At 34.3% G+C, this 26,436-nt stretch overlaps 1 long non-coding RNA gene across 2 annotated transcripts in view; it reads right to left on the reverse strand.

Annotated features, from left to right (window-relative positions):
• The window catches only part of LOC141509247 (uncharacterized), a 54,611-nt gene extending 36,073 nt beyond the window's left edge, over positions 1 to 18,538 (reverse strand). For both annotated transcript variants that reach the window (XR_012474620.1, XR_012474619.1), the window contains exon 1: positions 18,368 to 18,538. This is a non-coding gene — a long non-coding RNA (uncharacterized LOC141509247). The remainder of the gene's footprint in view (positions 1 to 18,367) is intronic.
• Positions 18,539 to 26,436: the final 7,898 nt, after the last annotated feature.

A 26,436-nucleotide genomic window follows, 5' to 3' on the forward strand; every position in this document is an offset into this window, starting at 1 on the left:
TGCTTTGATAATAAAACAGATTATTGGTACAGCATCTGCAGACAGATAGGTACCTAGAGAAGATGTATGAATCCTGCTCTGAGATACCCATAAATGCAGGGATAATTCTTCACAATTCTCCCCTGTACCCATCTCCCCATTTGCTCCTCAAAATTGTGTTGAAATGCCATGTTTTCTCCAATACATTGAATTCAGATTCACAGCTTCTTCCTTTTATAGTAATTCCTTGGGGCAAAACCATAATATGAGAGAACAAAACAAATCACTTCCACAAAATTAACCACCACACCAACAAAATCTGGAGATCTACATAAAGATGCACAGTTATAGCCCCCATACCTCTTCAAAAAAAATAGGATGGGGTAAAGAAGAAGGGGGCAGCAGTGGGAGAGAAGGGTGTACAAAAGGCTGCCTTCTTATGTTATATAATACATATTTTAACTCATATATTATCATTCTTATCTTTTGGGGAAAACTTGGTCATTATAAATGTATAGAAATTTTTCCTTATATTTATAGTATTCTATTTGTATACCAATTTTAGAGCTCTTTAAAATTTAGGATGAGTAGTTTGTATCTTGCCCCCAAAACAACAGAGATCTAATAAGTGGCACTGAAGAAGAGAGTAACATGGCTAGTCTTTCCTTTATTAATAGGTATTCATCCAAAAAATATTGGATTGTTTTATTTTGCTTTTGCCTTCTCCAGGAAGTCTTTCCTGAATTCATCCAACTATCCTTGCTCTTTTGATTAGAATGACTGCCTTCCCTAATTATATCTTCATTTTCCATTTCTTTTACATATACATATGTATTTATTTCCTTCACCAAGAAAGCATTAGCTCCTAAAGATAGAGACTTTAAATGTCCTTTGTCTTTTCTATAACCAGTACAGTTGGATGGCTGACTTCAATTCATTTCTTAATGGAGTTCTAGAAGGAGCTCCCATTATCCAAACAGAGGAAAAGGTCCCAGGGCAGAGGATAGGGATGAGGTGTGAGTTCTGGTGATCTGGTAGGGTGACAAGGTTCCTGTGAAATAATGGAAAAATCCAGGGCAGCTAGGTGGTGCAGTGATAGAGCACTGGCCTTGTAGTCAGGAGGACTTGAGGTCAAATCTAGCCTCAGATACTTAATGATTGTCTAGCTGTGTGATCTTGGGCCAGTCACTTAACCCCAATGCCTTGAAAAAAAAAGCCAAAAATAATGGAAAAATCCAAAGAAGAAAATACAAGGAAAAGAAATATATTTGCATATGACATCTTATTTGATCCTCACAATCTAGGGAAGTAACATTATTGTTTCCATTTTAATGATGAAGAAACTGCAATAGAAAGTTCAAGTGATTTGTCCAGAGACCCACATTTACTGGATGTCTGAGGGAGAATTTGAACTCAAGTTCTTCTGACTCTAAGTTCCATTCTCTAGCTATAGGGCCTCCTCATTGTTTCTTATCCAGGGGAGGGAAATCAAAACGGTGAAGGAGTCAAAGATGATGTATAAGAAAATAGTTAAAAGAACTTGGATCTTTAGTCTGCAAATTATTGTTTGTTTGGGGAGATGAGTGGGATTTGTCTTCAAATATCTGAAGAACTGTCTTACAGAAAATGAATTAGGCTTATCTTTGGTTTTAGGTGATGCTTTTGGATTTAGATTTAGTTTTAGATCATCTTGGACAGAAGAATTAGAGGAAGAAAGCCACAAAGAAGCAGTATTGGTTTGATGTACATAAAAAATAAAAACAAGAAGAAAAAGAAATCTCAGCAATGAGATCAAGAAGAATGTTTCCCTTTCTTAGCTATCTTCAATTGATGTCTAATTGGCCACTCACACATGTTTTGGGAGGAATTTTGTTTTTAATTAATGTATTTATTTTGAATTTTACAATTTTTTCCCTCTAATCTTGCTTCCCTCCCACCATCCCCCACCCCACAGAAGGCAGTCTGTTAGTCTTTATAGTATTTCCATGGTATAAGTTGATCAAAGTTGAATATGATGAGAGAGAAATCATATCCTTAAGAAAAAATTAAAGTATAAGAGATAGTAAAATTACATAATAAGATAACTTTTTTTAAATCAAAAGGGGGGAAAGGGAAAAAGAAAAAGGGTGAAAGGGAAAGGGAAAAAAAGGGAAGGGCCGTTCATATTAGAGGTCAAACACACTGAAGATGGCAGAATTCAGAAACAAAACACTGAGGAATATGAATAAAGGGCTAAAAAGGGGAAAAATACAAACAGAGGTTATATAGCATGGAGGACAATAAAGAGTTAGTAATTATAATTTTGAATGTGAATGGGATGAACTCTCCCTTAAAACATAAGTAGATACCAGAGTGGATTAAAACCAGAATTCTTCAATATGCTGCTTACAAGAAACTCATTTGAAGCAGAGAGATACATATAGAGTAAAGGTAAAAGGTTGGAGAAAAATATATTTTGCTTCAGCTAAAGTGAAAAAAAGCAGGGGTAGCAATCCTTTTCTCAGACAAACCAGCTGCAAAATAGTGTTAAAAGAGATAAGGAAGGAAACTGTATACGCTATAAAGTACCATAGACAATAAAGTAATTTCAAAACTAAATATGTATGGACCCAATGGGACAGCATCCAAATTCTTAGAGGAGAAATAGAAAGAGCTACAGAAGGACATAGATAGTGGGATAGTGGGAGACCTCAACCTCCTGCTCTCAGATTTAGATAAATAAAATCATAAAATAAACAAGAAGGAAGTTAAGGAGGTAAATACATTGTAAGAAAACCTAGATATGATAGACCTATGGAGAAAATTGAATGGGAATAGAAAGGAATGTACTTTCTTTTCTACAGTACATGGCATATACACAAAAATTTTCCATGTACTAAGACATAAAAACCTAATGATCAATTGCAGAAAGGTAGAAATACTGAATACATCTTTCTCAGATCATAATGCAATAAAAATCATATGCCAAACTGGGACAGGGAGATATAGACCCAGAAGTAATTGGAAACTAAATAACCTCATTTTCAACAATGAGTGGATCAGGCAACAAAATATAGAATTAATTATTTCATCCCTGATAATGACAATAATGATACAACATACCAAAAGTTAAGGGATACACTCAAGGAGGCTGTCAGGGGATATATTATATCTTTAAATGCTTACATGAATAAATTAGAGAATGAAGAAATTAACCCCCCCAATTAAATACCAAATTAGAAATTCTAAAAATTAAAGGAGGAATTAATAAAATTGAATGCAAGAAAACTATTGAACTAATAAATAAAACCAAGGGCTGGTTTTATGAAAAAAAATAAAATTGATAAACCTCTGGTCAACTTGATTAAAAAAAAAAGAAAGAAGAAAACCAAATTGCTAGCATCATAAATGAAAAAGGTGAACTCACCAACATTGAGGAAGAAATTAAAGTGATAAATCAGAATTATTTTTCCCAACTCTATGCCAACAAATTTGACAATCTAAGTGAAATGGAAAAATATTTACAAAAATATAAGTTGCCCAGATTAAATGAAGTGGAAATTAAAAACTTAAATAACCCTAATCCAGAAAAAAAGAAATTCAACAAGCCATTATTGATCTCCCCAAGAAAAGATCTCCAGGGCTAGATGGATTCACAAGTGAATTCTATCAAACATTTAAGGAAAAATTGTTTCCAATTCTATAAAAACTCTGGAACACTGCCTAACTCTTTCTATGACACCAATATGGTGCTGATACCTAAACCAGGAAGAGTTAAAACAGAGAAAGAAAATTATAGACCTATCTCCCTGATGAATATAGATGCAAACATCTTCAATAAAATCTTAGCAAAATTATTGCAAGTTATGACTAGAATAATTCATTATCATTAAGTAGGATTTATCCCAGGAATGCAGGGTTGGTTTAATGTTAGGAAAACTGTTAGTATAATTAATAATATCAATAACATACCTATCAGAAATCATATGATGATATTAATAGATGCTGTAAAAGCTTTTGACAAAATACAGCACCCATTCTTAATAAAAACACTAGCGAGTGTAGGAATAAATGATTTGTTACTTAGAATAATAAGCAGTATCTATCTTAAACCATCAACAAGCATTATATGCAACAGGGATTAGCTTGAGATATTCTCAATAAAATCGGCGGTGAAACAAGGATGCTCATTATCCTGACTACTATTCAATATCAAATTCAGAATGTTAGCCTCAGCAAAAAGAGAAGAAAAAGAAATTGAAGGGATTAGAATAGGGAAGGAGGAGACAAAACTTAGTCTTTGCAGATGACATGATGGAATGCCTAGAGAATCCCAAAAAGTCATCTAAAAAAACTACTAGAAATAATTAACAACTTTAGAAAAGTAGGAGGACATAAAAGAATCCTCATAAATCCTCAACATTTCTATCTATGACTAGCAAGATACAGCAGAAAGAGCAAGAAAGAGAAATCCTTTTCAAAGTAACCACAGACAAATTAAATTACCTGGGACTCTCCCTGCGAGGGGAGACTCAAAAATTTTTTGAAAACAATTACAAAATTCTTCTTATGTAAATAAAGCCAGATTTAAATACCTGGGAAAACATCAATTATTCATAGATAGGTCGAGCTAATATAATAAACATGACAATTCTACCAAAACTAAACTACTTGTTTAGTACCCTACCAATCAAAACCAAATCAAAACCAAAAACATTACTTTAATGAGTTAGAAAAAATTGTAAGTAAATTTATATGCAGAAATAAAAAGCCAAGAATTTCCAGGGATTCAAAAAAAAGCGCAAAAGAAGGTGGCTTAGTCTTAATAGATCTAAAATTATATTATAAAGCATCAGTCCTCAAAACTGTCTGGTTTTGACTAAGAAACAGAGTCATGGATCTGTGGAATAGACTATGTGCAATAGCAGGAAATGATTATAGTAATCTACTGTTTGATAAACTCAAAGAGTCCAGCTATTGGGATAAAAACTCTCTCTTCAATAAAAACTGTTGGGAAAATTGGAAGTTAATATGGAAGAAACTTAGATTAGACCAACACCTCACACCCTGTACCAAGATAAGATCCAAATGGACACAGAATTAAGATATTAAAAAACAATATTATAATAAAACTGGAAGATCAAGGAGTACTTTATCTGTCAGATCCATGGAAAGGAAAGCAGTTTATGACCAAGGAAAAGATGGAGAACATCATTAAAAACAAACTAGATAATTTTGATTACAGTAAAGTAAAAAGCTTTTGCACAAACAAAACCACTGTAACCAAAATCTAAAGAAATGTAGTAAATTGGGAAGCAATTTTTGCAACTAGTATTTCTGACAAAATGGACTTATTTCTAAAATATACAGAGAACTCAGTCAAATTTTCAAAAAAACAAGCCATTCCCCAATTGGCAAATGGTCAAAGGATATTCAAAGGCAATTTACAGCTGAGGAAATCAAAGTAATCCATAGTCATATGAAAAATTGCTCCAAATCATTACTTATTAGAGAAATGCAAATTAAAGCATCTCTGAGATACCACCTCACACCTCTCAGACTGGCCAATATGATCAGAACAGACAATGATCAATGTTGGAAGGGATGTGGGAAATCTGGGACACATACATTGTTGGTGGAGCTGTGAACTCATCCAAACTTTCTGGAGAGCAATTGGGGATTATGCCCAAAGGGCAAAAAAATGGGCAAACCCTTTGACTCAACAATACCACTACTGGAGATGATGAGAAAGAGTAAAATCGTCACTTGTACAAAAAAATGTTTATAATAGCCCTGTTTGTGGTGGCAAAAATTTGGAAATTCAGTGAATGTCCTTCAATTGGGGAATGGCTTAACAAACTGGGGTTTATGTATGTCATGGAACACTATTGTTCTATTAGAAACCAGGAGGAATGGGAATTCAGAGAAGCCTGGAGGGATTTTCATGAACTGAGGCTGAGCGAGATGAGCAGAATCAGAGAAACATTGTACACCCCAAGAGCAACATGGGGGTGATGATCAACCTTGATGGACTGGCTCATTCTATCAGTGCAACAATTGGGAATAATTTTTGAGCTGTCTGCAATGGAGAATACCATCTGTATCCAGAGAAAGAATTATGGACTTTGAACAAAGACCAAAGACAATTTACCATCAAATTAGAAAAAAAAATATTATTGTGTAATTTTATTATCTCATAATTTATTTTTCTCCCTTAAGGATATGATTTCTTTGTCTACACATTCAACTTAGATCAATGTATAGCATGGAACCAATGTAAAGTCTAACAGAATGACTTATGTGTGGGGTGGGAGGAAGGAAGCAAGAATGGAGGGAAAATTGTAAAATTCAACATAAATAAAATCTTTCTTAAAAAATTGAAAATAAAATTTGAAAAAATTGAAAAAAATCTTATATGTAATAAGATGAAAGTGGCTATATCCCCATCTGGGAAAAAGATTCTCATAACTCTTGAGAATTGTAACTCTGTTGACAGAATATACTTAGCCAGAAGCAATGGACATTCATGACTTATCTGTGAAACTGCTATTCTATAAGATGAAACTGGCTATACCCTTACCTGGGAGACAGAATCTAACAACTCTCAATAACTGTGACTCTATTAGAGAGAATATACTTAGCCAGAAGTTATAGAATTTATGACTTTTCTGTGACTCAGATAGAATGATTTAAAAACAATACCTTCTTAAAATGAGGGACAGTAAGGAGACAGGAAAATGGAGATTTACTGGGGTAAATCTCCTTACCTTAAGAGCTACAAAGGACCTTTTTCAATAGAGAGGAAAAAAGGTTGGAAGTGAGAACTGCCTGAATCTTATTCTCATCAAATCTGGCTCAAATTTAACATACATACATTCAGTTAACTTAAGAAACTTATCTTACCTTTGAAGAATTGAAAGTGGAAAAGGAGAGGGGGGAGGAAAGGGGGGAAATAACAGAAAGAAGGGAAGGAAAATGCGCAAAGAGAAAGGGGGAATAAAGGGCAGGGGGCTTGGATATAGGAAGGCAAACACACTGAAGGAGTTGGTATAAAGAAACAAAATACTGGGAAATATAGATAAAGTGAAAAAGCTAAAAATACAAACAGAGGGAAGATAGCATTGAGGGCAATAGTTAATAATTATAACTTTGAATGTGAATGGGATGAACTCTCCCTTAAAATGTAAATGAATAGCCGAGTGGATTAAAAACCAGAATCCTATGTCAAACTCCAGAATTATGGAGTTTCAAAAAAAAAACCCAATGACAATTACATTTAATTTTAAAATTAATTTAAAAGATAATTTTAAAAAATCTTATGTAATTTTGTTATCTTATACTTTATTTTTCTTCTTTAAGGAAATGATTTCTCTCTTATCACATTGAACTTAGATCAATGTATCCCATGGAAACAATGTGAAGATTAACAGATTGTCTTATGTTTGGGGCGGGAGGAGGGAAGCAAGATTGGGGGAAAATTGTAAAATGAAAAATAAATAAAATCTTTCTTGTATAAACAAAAAAAAGTAATAGTCTTTGGTCTTTAATTAAACTCCACAGTTCTTTCTCTGGATAAAGATGGTATTCTCCATCACAGATGCCCCAAAATTGTGTCTGATTGTTTCACTGATGGAATGAGCAAGTCCATTAAGGTTGATCATCACTCCCATGTTGCTGTTAGCATGTACAATGTTCTTCTGGTTCTGTACATCTCACTCAGCATCAGTTCATGCAAATCCTTCCAAGCTTCCCTGAATTTCCACCCCTTTGTAAGTGTTTTTTAATCACTTATGTAAGGCATAGTTTGGAATGAATGACTCCATACACCTCTGTAATTGAATTCCTTTTTGTGTAAGTTAATAACTGTGCCCAGGGCCCTATGATATTATGGGAGCTAATGTCAATTTTGTTCTGAATTCTATTTCCAAAACAATCCATAGAGCCCAAGTGGAAAACTGGGGCTCTTACAAGATGCTATGTTACACAATGGCACTCCAATCATTATCCTAAATAAAAGCAAAGATAATTTCATTGATTTGTGTGTGTGTGTGTGTTTGTGTGTTTGTGTGTGTGTGTGTGTGTGTGTGTGTGTGTACACACATGTGTGACATGAACCAATTGCCCTTGTTCCTTTCAGGACCAATTAAAATATTACTGAGGGAAATAATGTTCTAATTATAACAGGAGAAGCATTTGTTCTTTTCTGGATGATGTGATTAGCTGTACTACTCCTTGGAAGTTGCCATATGGCTGGCATTATCTACTATGGAAAATGCCAGGTTCTTTAAGACATTACCTTCCTCAGCTATCTAGACCCTGATCTATTCTCTGGAGCTCCTCCCCCAGCCTACAAATGGGGGTACTTTTTAGGATTTCTCTATTTAGGGAGTTATTTCTTTTAATATGGCATGGTGGATGGCTACTGGACTTGAGAATCAGGAAGAGTCAAATTTAAATCCTATCTTGTTCATTTATTAATTGGGCAAGTCCCTCAACATTCGTGTGTCTCAGTTTTCTCACCCATAAAAGTGGTATGATAAAGCCCCTAATTCATAGGTTGTTAGGAGGAGAAAATTAGATTTCATCTAGAAAGCACTGTAGCAAACATGATGTTTATCTTTTGTTCCTGAAGAAGAGCATGACATCAAGCATGTGATACTATGACATGTACTTGAATTGTATATCAGTGAGGGAGTATTCTGCTAAGATACCAACCTCCCTTTCTCCTCCAGTGCCATCTGAATCCAATGGTGAGATAGGAACCAGGAAGACTGGAGATAACTCTGAATTCAAGGGAATCAGGGTTAAATGACTTGCCCAAGGTCACACAGCTCGTAAATGTATGAGCTCTGATTTGAACACAGGTCCTCCCAACTTCAGGGCTGGTGCTCTACCCACTGCTCAACACATCTAACTTCCCAAACCACAAGCACTCCATAAATGTCTGATAATAGTTGTAATAGCATATAGAATCTCCCTTCAAACTGAATCAGTTTACGAATAGTTTTCAGGATATGTTGATGGAATAAGGGTCACATATTAGTAATGATAATTTATATATCTATATCTATCTAGATATAGATATATAGTTATATAGATATATTATATAGAAATATGTATATATGTGCATAAGCATATATATGTATATAAAATTTAAAGCTTTTCAAAATACTTATATTAGCTCACTTGACCCTCTTACATCCTTCCATTTTATGGAAGTTAAACTGAGACTGAGAAGAGTAAAGCAACTGGCTCAGGGTCACAGAACTAGTAAGTGTCTGAGGTAGCATTTGAATTCAGGCATCCCTGCTGCCAAATACAGCATTCAATACACTATGGCAACTAGCTGCCAGGAGTATGATACCTTTTGAAAAGCAACAAAATATCTATCTCAAATTTTTTAAAGTCATTTTAAAAGAAGTATTTTAAGCATCCACTACTTGTCAGACACTAAGTACTAGTAATACAAAGTACTAGAAATACAAAGAAAGCAAAAGACAATATTTATTTACAATTTAATTGAGGAGACAGCATACAAAGAACTATATGTACAAATAGCTAGGGATCTAAGGGATAAATTGAGACTTGTCTCAGAGGAAAGATACTAGAATTACAGATGGTTGTGAAAGGTTTCCTAAAGAAGAAAGCATATTTGTTACCTAAAGGAAAGCAAGGAAGCTAGAAGGCAGAGATGAGGAGGGTAAAAATTCCAAGAATAAAAGTCACAATGTAAATGTCTAACATCAGGAAGAGTAGCTTGGTGGCCCAATAGAGCATCCAGCCTGAAGTCAAGAAGACTAGTTTCCAACACTTTTTAGTTGTGTGACCCTAGGCAAGTAACTTCTTATTTGCCTCAGTTGCCTCAGCTGTAAATAACACAAGATTATATTTTCCAAGAAAATGCCAAATGGGTCACAAAGAATCAAATATAACTGAAAATGACTGAATAAGAGTCAGGAAAGAGAATAAGAGTAAGATCAGTAGATGCTGATCTCATATCCTGGAGAATATTGCTGTCCTTATGGGAAATCCTTGATCTAGTTTCTGTCTCTGTTTGCGTGTGCGTGTGTGTGTATGTGTGTGTGGTGTGTGTGTGTGTGTGTGTGTTTATGTGTGCATGGAGTGGAGATAAAGAGATGTCAGGGAGAGGATCAAGTAAGTATATACATTTGAAATCACAGATATGATGAAATTCACCTAAGACTCATGGCTTCAATATTGCTCTGGTTGGGTATATATTATTTCAAAGGTACAAAATAGATAAAAAGAAAGAGTAGGTGGAGTAGTATTTTTTTTCAAGGTAATGGGGTTAAGTGGCTTGCCCAAGGCCACACAGCTAGGTAATTATTAAGTGTCTGAGGTTGGATTTGAACCCAGGTCCTCCTGACTCCAGGGCCGGTGCTCTATCCACTTCGCAACCTAACTGCCCCTGGAGTAGTATTTTTAAGATAATACACATATAAGTAAATCCAAGAACCAAAGTGGGGGGATATGTTGGAGAATATTTGACTGATGACCAATTGAAGTAGAAATAGAGACAATATTTTCATTGGGTTTTGATATAGACCATTAGCAAGGATAAAAGGAAATAGATAAGGAAATTTGGAAACATTTCACAGACCTACAACAGAGAAGAAGGATATAATAGGGAAAGGGGACATCAGTCATTCAGATCTCTGTCAAGTTTCTCTTTCTTCAAAAAGCAGAGCAGTTGGGGCAACTAGGTGGCACAGCCCTGGAGTCATGAGATCCTGGGTTCAAATCTCACCTCAGACACTAATGACCTAGCTGTGTGACCTTGGGCAAGTCACTTAACCCCATTGCCTTGAAAAAAGCTAAATAAAAAAAAAGAAAAGAAAAATCGGAGTAGTAACCATTTGTTGACTTCCCTTAATGATTATTTCATCCTTCAATAAGATGAAGAAATTCATTGAGGGCAACTTTTACTCTTCACCTGATTCTCACTAAACAGGAAGAAGTAGTTGGAGATGTCTTGGGGGCAATGTACATTCTGTCATAATGTTGGGCAGAGAGTCAATCATTGTCTGATACATACCCCATAAGTTAGTAGAAATGTTTTCAGAGTTCTTATAATGAATAGGAATGCTCCAGTGGAATAAATTTCTATCAGTTAAGTTAAACCAGGTGGATTTGGAAACTAAATGCATTTTGAGGAGAATTCTGATGAGATACAGGGAACAAAGATCAATGAGATCATATTGGGAATACAACAAGCAGTTTAGGCTCTTACATTTGTTTTGATGACTTGAAGAACATACTACCCTTTTCAAATTTGCAGGGAATTGTAGAAATATTGAACTGAATGACCATATTAAATGATTCAAATGTCAAAATCAAAAATTTCTTGAGTAGTTAAAATTTCAAATCAAATTCAATAAGATAAAATTTAATAAGAAAGGTAGAGTCCTATATTTGAATTTCAATGCCAATTTGACAAGCACAATATTGGGAAGCCATCATTAGAAATCAGTTCATTTTGGTAGGGAAAATGATCTTGGGGATTAGTGGTCTTCAGGAGCAATAATGAGGTAATCTCCTGTTTTATCAATGGGTCAACAATGACCAGGACTTTGTAAGCAGTTGCTCATAATCCTGTCAGGTCCATTACTTGAGGACCATAATCACTTGTGACTGCCATTCTCATGGAGGCTGAAAACTTTCCAAAATAATCTCAAGGTAGAGACACCCTGGTAAGAAAATTGAGGAAAATGGGCATGCTTGGGTGGCTAGGTGGTGCAGTGGATAGAGCACCAGCCCTGGAGTCAGGAGTACCTGAGTTCCAATCCGGCCTCAGACACTTAATAATTACCCAGCTGTGTGGCCTTGGGCAAGCCATGGAACCCCATTGCCTTGCAAAAAAAAAACCCCTAAAAATAAGAAAATGGGCATGCTTATCATGGAGAAGAATAGTCTAAAGTGAATGTAGGGATATATACATACATACATACATACATACATACATACATATATATATATATTTTTTTTTCAAATGCTTGGATATATATATCCAAGCATTTGAAAAATTGTAGGATAAAAATGTTTAAAAATGAAATAACAGCCTGCAATGTATAAGAGGGATTAGACTTTAATCAATACATCAGTAACTATTGATTAGCTGTTTCCTATATGCCAGGTAAGTGTTAGTACTAATCTTAAAGAGCAAAGAAATAATAACACCTGCCCTCAAGGAGCCTATATTATAAATTCTAAATTGCTTTAGTGGATATACTAGGAACACAGGATAAATAGAAATAAAGGTAGATTTAGATTTAATGTAAAACAAAACAATTTCACAAAAACGAAAAGGTTACCTTGAAATGTAATACACTACAAGTATTCCAACAAAGTTGCTCATCACTTGTTTGACATATTTTTGGAAGGATTCATGATCAGGTACAATTTGGATAAGTTGGCCGCGGAGGTCTCTTTAAACAGTGAGATTCCACAATTCTTCGATTTACAAGCCCCAGTAAATCAGACCCTCTACTTTTCTCACAATACCATTGGGAAAGGTACTTTCAGAGAATACAAATCGCAATTACTGACATTGTTATCTTTGGGTACTATATATAGATGTGCCTCTAGAGGCAACCTCTTCTATTTTTGTATATTGTTAAGAAGTTTTCTTTGACATTAAACTCAAAGGCAACTCTCAGTCATGTCCAACTAGTACCCCAACAAATGTATGCTTCAATAAAACTGAAAAATCCATCAACTTTTTTGACTTCCATGTTGAATTTTTGACTCTTATTAGGCTTAAGGTCTGCTAAAATTCTAAGGCACCAAAAACTGTTAACTCTCTGTTCTTTCCTTAACTTGTTTTTGTAGGCTTCTTGATAGAATCTAATAAAGGACCTTTTCTGTTAAAATAGCTAATACGCACGTGCATATACACACATACGTATTCAAGATTTGCACAGCACTTAAAATATATTAATTTACTGGAACCATATGATAACTCTTCAAAGCAGAGGCTCTTGTATTCCCTTTTTAAGAGGAGTAAACTAAGGCTGAGATGTGAAATGACTTAAAAACTTTTAGTTTCTAAAATAGAATTTGAATGTAACTTTCCCAAATATCAATTGTAATGTTCCTCACTGAAATCTAGTATTCAGTTGAGCCTACCACTTTAGTTTGCTGAATTACTCTTTGAATTTTGATTCCAACCATGTCACACCCCTATTCAACACATTCTCTGATGACATCTAGTCATATATATATATATATATATATATATGTATATATGTGTGTGTGTGTGTGTGTGTGTGTGTGTGTGTGTATATATATACATATATATATATATGTATATAAAGTTCTGACTGATGTTTCAAGTCCTACAAAAAATCTGCCTCCTGTCTATATTGTCCACTGACATTCATTTGTTTGTTTATTCACTGATATGTTTACTTGTCAATCTGAAGTATATGGAATGTTCAAGGCCTGGCACCTCTGGTACAAGGGCTTGCCAAGTCCATTTAAAGGTTGTTCATTAACTTGCACTCAGCTTTTACCTGTGGCTCCATCTGGGTAAATTATTTCAACAGATGCACCCAAACCAGGATGAGTACAATAGATGGACCCTAGACTCAACAGTCAGTGCGGTTGTCTCTCCCAAGCATATGAAGACTTTCCATCATGGAATGGACAGATAGGAACAATTTGTTCCAACTGTCATGAAGGTGGCTGAAAAGGTATTGTGGACTGTTTCAAATTTGATCAGACATTAACGATCCAAGATGCATCCTGGGCTATTGCCAGTCATCTTGACTTTTGTCCTGCCACTGGACTTCATTGATTCAGGAAAAGAGAAGTGAGGTTGACAACTTTGTGCAACTCTGCCTCATTTAAATGCAATCCATAACCAAAGCCAAGATATAAGCCTATGATATCATGATGATGTTCCTCAGAAATGAAGGACAAATAAAAATATTTTGAATCATTTTGTTTCTACATTTATATAACTACTTCTTAATTATTTTAATTATTTATTTATTCCTCTGATCCTGCATTCTCTATTCCAGTCAGTCTAGCTTATTATCTGTTTTTGTCTTTTCATTCTCCATCTCTATGATTTTAAATAATTGGTTTCTTCTCTCTCTCCTCTTTCAGAAATTCTTCTTTCATGGCCTTTACCTCTTAGAATCAATATTTACCTCTCTATGTTTCTATCTCTTCTATCTAACTATCCATATATCTCTGTATCCATATATCAGTCTATCTTCTGTCTTCCCTCCTTTCTATCATTCTTCCCTTTCCCCTCCCTTCCCTGTACTCCTTATTCTTTTTGTTCTTATTTTTATTCTACTAGCTCCTCTTTCTCCTATTCCTTTCTTCCCAGCCTTCCTCTTTTCCCCTTCCTGTTTTCTCTCCTCTTTCTTGTTCTTGTTCTTATTTTCCTTCCTTCCTTCCTTCCTTCCTTCCTTCCTTCCTTCCTTCCTTCCTCCCTCCCTCCCTTCCTCCCTCCCTCCCTCCTCCCTCCCTTCTCTCCCTTCCTTCCCCCTTCCTTCCTTCCTTCCTTCCTTCCTTCCTTCCTTCCTTCCTTCCTTCCTTCCTTCCTTCCTTCCTTCCTTCCTTCCTTCTTTTGTCTAGCTTTCCTTTGATTCTCAATCCAGAAACAATTTCCCAATTAAAGCATTTTGTATTCCCTCAGTTGGTAATTTTCCTCTTGAAAGTATTTTGGGCTACTTTTTAATGCCTGTAATTTCTTATCTCTGTACATGTTGCAAGTCTCAAAAGATTGTATATTCTTTGAAGGCAGAAACTGGTTTGTTTTTGGCTCTGTATTCACATTAGCAAATTAGGGCCACTTAACTGACTGATACATTAGAGACACTTATTAAATGTTTGCCCAAATGGATGAAATATTCAGTTTTACTTCATTTGTAAATTTCACAGGCTGCTGATTTGTTCCTTTATCCAGGAATTGTAATAAAAATAGACATATGCCTACATATATTTCCTGTGTCTGTATATAAGTGCATCTGTGTGTGTATGTGTTAGCATGGGGGCCAATGTTTGTTAGAGACCTCCATCTATATTGACATAAAGCCATTAATAACTAATCTTTGGGTCATGACATTTAATGTTTTCCACTTGAAATAATTTCTAGCTTGCTCCTCTCTATTTTCCAGAAGAATAACATGAGAGAGTGTTTTCAATGGTTTCTTGAAATCCATGTATACTATGCATCTCCCTGATATGCTTTTTTGTTGATGTGTCATTAGACACATGTTTGTTGAGCATGTAAAGCAATATATTGCATTTTTGTGTACTCTAATCTACAAGATTCATGTTTGGATCTCTTTCTCATTTAACCAATTTCCTAATGTACTGGTCCCATCTTCCTTTCAATTTCCTCCACTAATTTTCACTTTAGAAATAAGACTTCCTTGGGACAGCTGGGTGGTGCAGTGGATAAAGCACCAGCCCTGGAGTCAGTAGTACCTGAGTTCAAATCTGGCCTCAGACACTTAATAATTACCTAGCTGTGTGGTCATGGGCAAACCACTTAACCCCATTGCCTTGCAAAAACTTAAACAAAAAAATAAGACTTCCTAAAAAGACATATAGCATTTGGAATATAATTCATAAGCACAGTGAAATGGAGAACTAGACAATTAGACAGTTTATTCAATTTGGGAAAGCAAGCAAGACCATTCTTAGCCTGAACTTTCTTCTTTTCATTAATCAGTGTTTTGATCTGGTTTATATTCCCATAAATGCCATAATTGCCAAAGGCTTCTTTCCTTTCCTTAATTTACTTAGGGCACTAGGTCAGACATTTCTTCCTCTGTTCTTGCATGTTTACAATATTTGTATGTCTCTATATTATATTGCAGCCCCATCTTCACCACCTTCCATTGGAATGTACAGGTTGTGATAGTAATAGTTGTGATATCTTGGTTTCTTCCTACACCGATAACAGTGCCTTAAGACACTGTAGTTCAATTGTTTTAGTTTCATCCAACTATTCATAACTCCACTTGGGATTCTGTTGCTTCAGCCATTTGTCATTTACTTCTGCAGCTCCTTGTACAGATGAGGAAACTGAGGCAAACAGTATGAAGTGACTTGCCAGGGTCACAAAGCTATTAAGTGTTTGAGAGTAGATTTAAACTCACAAAGACAAATCTAGGCCCAGTTCTTTGTCTACTGTGCCAATTTTAAATATACAACATAGATAGAACGTAATCTCCGATATAGCACTAGCAGCTGGCAGGAGGGCATTGTAGGGAACCCAGAAAGGCATCCTGGAAAACACAGGGTATCATCTCACTTTCGGTGATATAATAACACCTAACTCCCAAGATTGTTGTGCCCAGTGCATAAAGGACATTTTAGAAATGTTAGTTAATACTGCTGTTATTATTCCATGAAAGGAATTACATATTTTTACATGAAGCGTTATATATATGTTATTATTGTTGTTGCTATTGCTTTTTTTTAGGTTTTTGCAAGGCAATGGGGTTAAGTGACTTGCCCAAGACCACACAGCTAGGTAATGATTAAGTGTCTGAGGCCGTGGTATTGCTTTTATTATATATATATATATGAAGGGAAGTGAAGTGCAAGAATACTAGAAAATAGACAGGTGCCAGATCATGAGATCCCAAACAGCTAACCTGGGGGAAATAATTTAAGCTAGGTCTCAAAGGAAGCCAAAGAAATAAAGAGTTAGAGATTTAGATATAAGGATAAATATTTAGAGATAAGGAGTGAAAACTTTCAAGAGTTAAGGGAAACCCAAAGGAAAAGCATAAAGATGGGAAATGGAAAGTCATATCCATAATGAATGGGGGAGGAGGCAGCTTTGAAGTGACATAGTGGATAGAGTACTGGCCCTGGAGTCCTAAGGACCTAAATTTAAATACTGCCTTAGACACGTACTAGCTGTGTGACCCTGAGCAAGTCACTTAACCCCAATTGCCTCCAAAACCAAATAATCAAACAAAAATATAATTAATGAAAATGATCTCAAAATTCTCTTCATTCTGTGAATGAGAAGGCTGAGATCCAGAGAGGTTAGGGGATTTTAAAAGTTTAAACAGGTAATGAAGGTTAGTGCCAGGCTTCTTCCTACTATCTCTTGGTTTCCTCACCACTTCTCTTTTAATATGAGTTAGGCACTTAACCTTTTGGTTTCAGGTCCCCCCCTTTCCCTTTAGAAGAGAGAAATGGATGCTTTCCTACTTCACAGGAGGATTGAGAGAATTAATTAATGTTTGCAAAGGGTTTTGCAATCCTATGGTATCTTTGATACGGGAGCACGAAAGTGTTGCTGTAATGAGGATGAAGATTGAATTCTGAAGGGGGGAAAAAAAAAACCTTTATTTGTTAGATTGCCTTCCCATTCATTCCCTTCTGACATTTAACAAAGTTCTTTCAATCTTTTCAAAGTTAAATAAGTGAATGTCAATGTCATTCCATGAATGAAGCCATCAGAAATCTATTTTTTCCAACTTTTATGTGAGACAAAGAGCTAGGTTTGAAAGTCTAGATGAGGGGGCAGGCTCAAAGTCTTTTTAGGCCTCACATGACTGTATCTGCATGTAAAAGGGCAGGAATGGCAAGAGCTATGTGAAATAGAGGGAGCTTACCTCCTAGGCAGACCAGTTACTCTGAACCCTTTTCTAACCCAATCTGAGTGCTTCAGAGTTGTAGTAAGTAACAAAAACAGAAAACACTAAGAAAACAACTGAAGAAGTTGGAATTCCCCACCTGATAGCAGTTATGTGAGTAATTCCTACATGTCTATTGGCTCCAAATTATGAATAATAGAGAAATATATAAATAAATACACATTATTAGGGATAGTGGAGCCTATCCTTCAGGTATTAAAATCAGGAAGTCTGAGTGGTGTCCTCAGATTAGAAAGTTAATTCAATAACATTTTTTTGATTGTTGGGAAATTAGCTAGAGAGGAGTATCTTATTCTCCTAAAGAGATTAGTACCTGGAGCTACAGATACCTTAGAGAAGAACTGATTTCTAGTGAGATTCTAGAAAGAAACAGACAAGCTACATTGTAAAGAATTTTTTTTTTAAAGTTGAACATGCTTGGTTTGTTTTCAGGTCTGTTGCTTTCCTCAAAGAGTTTTAAAATGTCAGATTTTTGAAATACAAGAGCATTGTAAAGCCTGCTCTGCCAAAGAGAAGAGCAAGTAATTTAACCTGTGACTTAAACTGTAGCAAAATAGAGAGGAACTCCAAACACATGTTCTAGATTCAGCTAGGTATTGTATTGGTTAGAGCATTAGATTTATAATCTGGAAAACTTGAATTTGAATCCTGTTTCAGACCCTTAAAAGTTACCTGACACATGACAAGTCACTTAACTTCTCTCACCTTCAGTTTGCTCATCTATAAAATGAGAAGAATAGTACACCTACCTTCAGAACTGTAAGAATCAAATGAGGCAGCGCAGGCAGGTAAAATGCTTTGCAGAGTTTAAAGTGATAAATAAATGCTGTTTGGTTTTGTTGTTGTTGCCGCTGTTGGTAGTGGTGATGGTGGTAGCCATAGTGATTATCGTGGCCAAGGTTAGCTCAGTAGTACTGTGCCTGGTACTGTCTGCAGTGGTGGGAGTCAAAAAAATTTACAATTGATTCTCTGCCCTAATGATCATTTTTAAGTATACAAAAAAGATATACCAAAAGGTAATTTAAAATGGCATGCATTCAATATTTAAATAAGAACAACACAAAAGTAAATTATGTTTTATTATTCACAATAAGCAAATATATCCTTATGGAACGAAAGCAGCAATGTGAGCACAACAGCCAGTGTTGGAAAATATGCAGAACCAAAACTATTCTGCCTCTTCTATCCATTTTTTTCCTTCTACTTTCATGGGTTCCAAAATGGACACTATGATAACCCTTAAAATCCATATTTCTATTAATTCTTTGTATCCTAGCTTCCTATTAGTTCTACTATTGAGGGAACACCAGCACACTCATAATGTCTTGGGGAAATTTTGAGTGTAATACAAAATGGAAACAAAGGACAGCTTGTCACCCCCTGGTTGTTTGGCACATTTTCCCTTTATGTTATATGTTTGTTTACTAATGTAACAAAAATGGGGGAATTAAAATGCAGTATTTCCTTGAAGGTATAATGAGTTTTAAGAAATGAGTAAATAAATATTACAAGCATACTTCGTCATTTCTTTTTGTTTCATGTATAGGCAGAATGAACCTCACTACAGGCACCTAGAAAATGTTGCATAGATGAACATAAAAAAATAATAAGGAATGCAAATTTGTGATTTCCACATTGGGTGGCTGCCGAAGTGCCCACTTTAGAGAAAACCCTGATCACAAATACCATTTTAACCAACTGGTTTACCAAACCCAGAATAAAATTAGGCAATTGGTACTGCTGAACTGGTGCAAACCACCACTGAGTATCTGGTTAAAAACTCCATTTAAAAGAAATATAGTTGAGATTATGTGTCCAGTGTCATAGCTTCCAGAAAATAAAGCAGTGTCCCTTAGAATACCTAATGTTAGACTCTACAACTAATACAACTCAACATGGAGGATATTTGATGGGAGCAGAGCAGTGACATCTCCAAGAGATACTAGTGGTCCTGCAGCATAAACTTCATGATTTTTCTTTCCTGATAATTTTGTGATCTGATCATCTATATTCCTAATCACATATACTTTAATATGTATGACCAGACTATATATGGGTCATTCATTGTGCCCCTGATATATGTTCCCTACATTTATGCACTTTTCCCACTGGTTGTATAAGTACTTTGGGGAGTAAATGCCCCAAAGTTTAATAGATGTTTTCTTACTTGCTTACTTTTCATGAAATAATTTACTGGACAAATTTTAACCTCTGCTTACATATTAAAGAAAAACATACTGGTGAAAGCTTTTGAGAAATAGTTTTAAGGGATTTTAACCTTGGGTAGCCTTTTCTGGAGAACATGATCTGAGATATAAGAGGGAGGAGAGATGACATCTTTGGTTGCTATGCTATTTTAAGGAAAAGTTGCTCTTATAGACCTGCCCTTTCAGCATTGTAAAGTACAGGAATTAGCATTCTGTATCAATTATGATTTTCTCATCACCTTCACTCCATTCATGTCTGGAAGTCATATCTATTTTCACCCAAAATGCTTAAATCCCTTATGAACATCAGCTTTATCAGCTGTTCAGTTATTTTAGATTTTACAAAAAGCTTACATTTAACTAATTGGCATATTTTCCATTCAATTTGGCTAGTAAAAAAGATGGCATGTAGTACTCTCCAGAATTCTTCCCATATTCCTTATATACTGTAGAATATATATACATATGGATGTCATACATACCTCTTAACTTCTCAAATGCAACTTGGCCAAAACTAAAAACATTATCTTCACTCCCTCCTTAAATCTGTCTCTCTTTTTATACTTGTCCACTTCATTCCCATTCATTCAAGCTAGAAACACTTGGCTGGTTCTAAAAATCAAGAAGTCATTAGTTACTATGAAAGTCATTTACATATTTAGACCACTGTTAGCTGTTGAAAAGGAAAACTCCATCACACTGGGTTCAATTAGATATCCCTATGTAGAAATTAATAGCAGGCTGTTCTAAAAAAAAATTCCTCGGGGCAGCTAGGTGGTGCAGTGGATAGAGCATCGGCCCTAGAGTCAGGAGTACCTGAGTTCAAATCTGGCCTCAGACACTTCATAATTACCTAGCTGTGTGGCCTTGGCCAAACCACATAACCCCATTTGCCTTTCAAAAACCTAAAAAAAAAAGTCCTTAAGGATGTGAAGAAAAAAAATTGCACTGTTTAATAATGGAGATCAGATCTCCTTTGAAATACAGACCTCTTTAAAGCAAGGCAAAATTCAATTAATTCTTTGGGTCAGGAAATTTTCAAATCTGATGCTCATCATCTCCTACTCATATTCCACTTAAATCAGATCAGCTATCAGATATAGTAGTTCAATTTAAGAAGTATTTAATTAAAATAAAAAAGTAAGAAGAATAAGAATCTGTTTGCCAAGATATGCAGTACTATTTGACAAATCCTCACAAAATTGGTGAGATAGGAAACATGAATGAAAATATGTATAATTCAGCCAACTCATGTTCCAAAGTCTCAATTCATCTAAAAATGTTTCTACTTCTGATGTTTTCTTTTTCTACTCTATAACAAGTTGTTGGTGTCTTCTCTTAAATAACAGTTTTAAAGTGTTTTTAACATTTTCTAAAGAATATTACATAAACATATATATATATAAAATCTGTGATACAGTTGCTATTATATTTGTGAGGGAGATGTAATTATCCTCTTGATTTTTTTTAGATGAAGAGAGATGAAGACTAGGAAGTGTGGGAGTTTGAGTTATAATTCTAGTTTTTCTTACTCATAATTTTCTATCCACTAAATATACTGCCATTCCTTAATTTTCTTTAGTGTATTTATCTATTGACTCTCCATTAAATAGGAAACTTCTGATTATCTGCTGTATTGCTTTTGGATAAAATTTGCTGACCTCCACACACTGTTGTGTAGGCTGAATACCACAACAGAGAACTTCCAGCTCTTTAAGTCCATAGCTACAGAGACTACTTCATCATTCTCATGGATCAGGATATTAGTCACACCAAGTTTGGATAAGTTTGGCTTTTGAAATCCTTTTTAATGATTCAATTGTTGAAGTCCCATTTTTCTCTGCTACTTCAATTGGTATGAATATTTTCCATTCAAATTCCTTTCATATTCCTGATTACTAATATGAATTTATACCTTAAATCATCCTTAAGAGGTTAGCATAGTTTGACAAAAGGAATGGAGTGCAGTGAGCAATGTTGGTCCTTTTCTTGAATTCACAAAATTAACCATTGGTCTTCCAAAACAAAGATTTTTTTTAAAAAATCATTACTAGTATTTATCTTGGCAAAAACATGATCATCACATTATCTTCTTCCATAGTCCTATATTGAGCATAAGAGAACAAAATATGTGTCACTCTAAAGACAAGAAAAGAGATAGAACACAGGTTTTATTGATGATCCAATGAATGGGCATCACCAAACCTAAACTGGCAACTACTGGAAGGATAAAATATGGCTTTAATAAGACAGGTTTATGTATACATTTATAGGGGCACATGATTTGTATGTGTGTTTCCATGTTCATTCCAGGAGGATTCCTTATCCTAATTAGCTGAGAAGGGTAGTGTATTTGTAACTGAAGTAACAACAATTCATTTGTCCCAGCGAGACTGATCAAAGGGGGGTTTAATTAAATTTTCATGTTTAATTTTCTTCTTTCATTTCTGCCGTCTCTTTTTGTTCTAATAAATGCCATTCTAAAGGAGCCAAAATTTGGTTCAGGGTGCAGAGTTCTTTAGAAGTGAGTGAAAAGATGCACTTTTCTATATTTATGGGTTTGATTTTAGAAGAACTGATTTCTTTCCATTTTCACTTAGTTCCAATTATGTATCTAATTTAGGGTAGCCAAATTCACTTAATGAATTGCTGGCCCCAGACTTTAGACATTTTAAAATCAATTCAGTTCCAAATTTCACAAAAAAGCAAATTGGCATCACATGTACAAGGCCTAAACTTTGGCTTGTATTTCCATTGCATTAAAGATAAAGGGGGGAAAAAACCTCTCTGCCTAAGACTAGTTCCATTTACTATATTTAGATACTTCAAGTGAAGATAAGGGAAGGCATTGAAATCATTCAGATAAATCCTTCATTTATTTGTTCATCTTGCTTTGCATGTATAAAACTGTGTGCAAAATTCTCTATACTTATTTCTATTTGAATATGCATATATTATTTTTCTTTAAAATGTATTTAGGAGCAAACAATTAAATGACATACTATGAGGAAGCAAAGAAGGAGGCCTCATACACCAGTACAAAACCCAAAATGAAATTTACCCTCTGGAGGAAACAAGCATTTAAACTTTGAAGTCTGATGAAAGATAGCAGTAAGCCCCCAAACCCCAGTATAAAAAGCCCAAAAAAATACAGTACCAGAGTCCAATTCTCACATAAAACCACTAAGTCACAAAAAGATATAAAATAAGTTAAAGAAAGGAAGAAAAATAACTTGACTATAAGAGTTACCATGGTAATAGGGAGGATCAAGATATAAACTTAGAAGATAATGTCAAAATGACTACTTGTGAAGTCTCAAAGAAACATGCATTTTGGTCTCAGAAATAAAAAGAATTTTAGAAGAATTTAAGAGGCATTTTAAAAATAAATTGCATAAGAAAAAAAAGAAAGGAGAGTAGTACAAGAGAATTATAAAAAAATTCAACATTATAAGAAAAGATAGGCAAAAATTTACCAAGCAAAATAACTCCCTAAAAAATAAAATTGGACAAATGGAAGGAAGGATAAAAACTCACTGAAGAAAATATTCCTTAAAAATAGAAATTAACAAGGGGAAATGAATGATTTTATGATACATCAAGATAGGACCAAACAAAATCAAAAAAGAAAAAAAAGAAAAAGAAAATGTGAAATTACCCATTGGAAAAATAACTGACTTAGAAAATAGATTCAGAAGCGATTATAGAAAAATTATCAGACTACCTGAAAGTCATGACCAAAAAAAAAAGCCTTCACCACATTCAAGAAATTATCAAAATGTGCTGACATTTTGGTCCCTGATGGTTAAATGAAATTGAAAGAATCCACTGATGACATCTTGAAAAAAATTACAAAATAATATCTCCCAGGAACACCATAGTCAAATCCCAGAAGTCACAGTACAAGTAGAAAGCATGCCAAAGAGCCAGAAAGAATTCAAATACTGTGAAGTTAAAGTCAGGATTACCCAGGATTTATCAACTTTCACGTTTAAGTACCAGAGAGCTTAGAATAAGATATACCAGAAGGTAAAATATCTAGGGTTAGAGCCATTATCTACACAGTAAAATTTAATATAATCTTTTCCGGGAGAAATGGAAATTTAATGAAGGACTTTCAAATATTCTAATTAAAAACCAGAGCCAAATCAAAACAATTGTCATCCAAACACAAGACTCAAAGTAAACATAAACAGTAAAAAAAGAAAAAAAATAAAGAGAAAACAATAAGCTTTTATTTATATATGGCAAGATATTTTTAAATCTTAAAAACATTATCATTATAAGAACAATTAAAAGTAGTATATGTAGACAGAAGGTGTGGATAGAAGATGACTTTGAGGGGATGATATTCCAAAAACTAAAAAATAGAGGAAGGAGATAAAAGAATTTCATTGACAAGGAGTAGGGAAACTGAATGCATTTATTATTCAAAAAAAAGAAACATGAAAAAGCTATTAGAGTGGAGGATAAGTTGGGGGGGGAAGGTGGAAGTGGTGTGCAAAGCTTAAGATTTACTTTCTTCACAGAATTAATAATATTATTGGTCAGTTGTATATAGAAATCTATCTCATCCTATACTGAAGTAAAAAGACATGGGCATAGTAGAAGGTGTAATGGGGGAGGGTCATAAAAGGGAAGGTATATTAGGAAAAGCAGTGATCTGAGGTAAAACACTTGCAAGGAGGGAAAGAGTGGGAGATAGGGGAGAAGGAGACAAACAAGAAAAAATAATATGGAGTTAGTCATAACTATGAATATAAATGGGGTAAAAACATCCATAAATGGAAGGATATAATAGACTGAATTAAAAACAGCATCCAGGGGTGGCTAGGTGGCACAGTGGATAAAGCACCAGCCCTGGAGTCAGGAGTACCTGAGTTCAAATCTGGCCTCAGACACTTAATAATTGCCTAGCTGTGTGGCCTTAGGCAAGCCATTTAACTCCATTTGCTTTGCAAAAAAAAAACAAAAAAAAAAACCCTAACCCCTCCCCCCAAAATAGTACCATCCTTATTTTTACAAGAATACATTTGAAACAAAAGGATACACATAGTGTAAGGATAAGAGACCAGAACAGAATATATGATGAAAGGAAATCAGAGATAGAAATCCTGATCTCAAACAAAACAAAAGCACAAATAGATACAATTAAGAGATAATTAAGGAAACTCTATCTTGCTGAAAGGTATGCCAGTCAATAAAATTATATAAATATTAATATGCATGCATCAAATGATATAGCTTCTAATTTTTTGAAGAAGAAATTGAATGAATTTCAGAAGGAAAAAAAAATAAAGTTATACTACTGGGGACCTCAACTTTCCTCTCTCAGAGCTGGATAAATCTGGCCAAAAAAAACCCAAACAAAAAATAAATCAAGGCAGTGAATAAATTTTGGAAAAGTTATATATAATTGATCTCTTTGGAAAACTGAATTAGAATAGAAAGGTAGATACTTCCTCAAAGCTTATCATAGCACCTATAAAAAAATTGACCTTGTACTGAGATGCAAATTCAAATGCAGGAAAAGCAAAAAATTAAATTATATAAGAAATTATATAATTACATAAGAAATTATATAATAATCATATAATAAATTACATCATAATTCTATAATAAATTATATGATAATTATATAATAAATTATATAATAATTATATAATGAATTCTATAATCCCCCCAAAACAAATCATAGTAATAATAATTTCATCATAGAAAATGACATCAAGGAGATAAAATTCCTTGGCATGTACCCAAAGAGGTGCTTAAGGGGAAATTTTTTATCTCCAGTTGCTTATATCAATAACATAGAGGGGAAAAATTTGATCAATGAAGTAGATCTAGTAGAATTAGAAAATTAGAAAAAAAACAAATGAAATCTCCACAATTAAACACCAAATAGGAAATCATGGAAAGAAAAGGAGAGATTAATAAAATTGAACATAAGAAAATCATTGAACTCATAATTAAAGCTAGGAGCTGCTTTCATCAGAAAACAGATAAACTATAGGTTAATTGAAGAAAACAAACTGACAGTATCAAAGTGAAAGCAATAAACTCAGCACCAATGAAGAAGAACTTAAAGCAATTGTTAGGACTTAATTTGCACAATTGTATGCCAATAAATTTGAAAATCTGATATAAGGATGAATATTTACAAAAATAGAATTTTCTTGGATTGACAGAAATAATAAAAGGCTTAAATAATACAATCTTATAAAAATAAACTGAACAACACATAAACCTTATTGCCTAAGAAAAGTTTCCAGGAGAAAATGAATTCACAAGCAAATTCTACTAAACAGTACTATATAATGTATTTGGAAAATAGTGGAGTCCTACAAATTTCTTTTATGACATAAATATGGTGCTGTTACCCAAACTAGATAGAAACTAAACAGAGAAAATTTCTCTAATGGATATTGATGTAAAATTTTAAAAATAAGATATTAGCAAAAAATACAGCAATATATAACAGGAATCTTACATTATGAATTAAATGGGCTATATACCAGGAATACAGAACTGGTCCAATGATAGAAAAACAATTAGCATAATTAACATATCAGTAACAAAATCATTAGAAATCAAAATGCAGTAAAATTATT

This window comes from Macrotis lagotis, chromosome 1 (genome assembly GCF_037893015.1).
Source record: "Macrotis lagotis isolate mMagLag1 chromosome 1, bilby.v1.9.chrom.fasta, whole genome shotgun sequence".
Taxonomy (NCBI): Eukaryota; Metazoa; Chordata; class Mammalia; order Peramelemorphia; family Peramelidae; genus Macrotis; species Macrotis lagotis.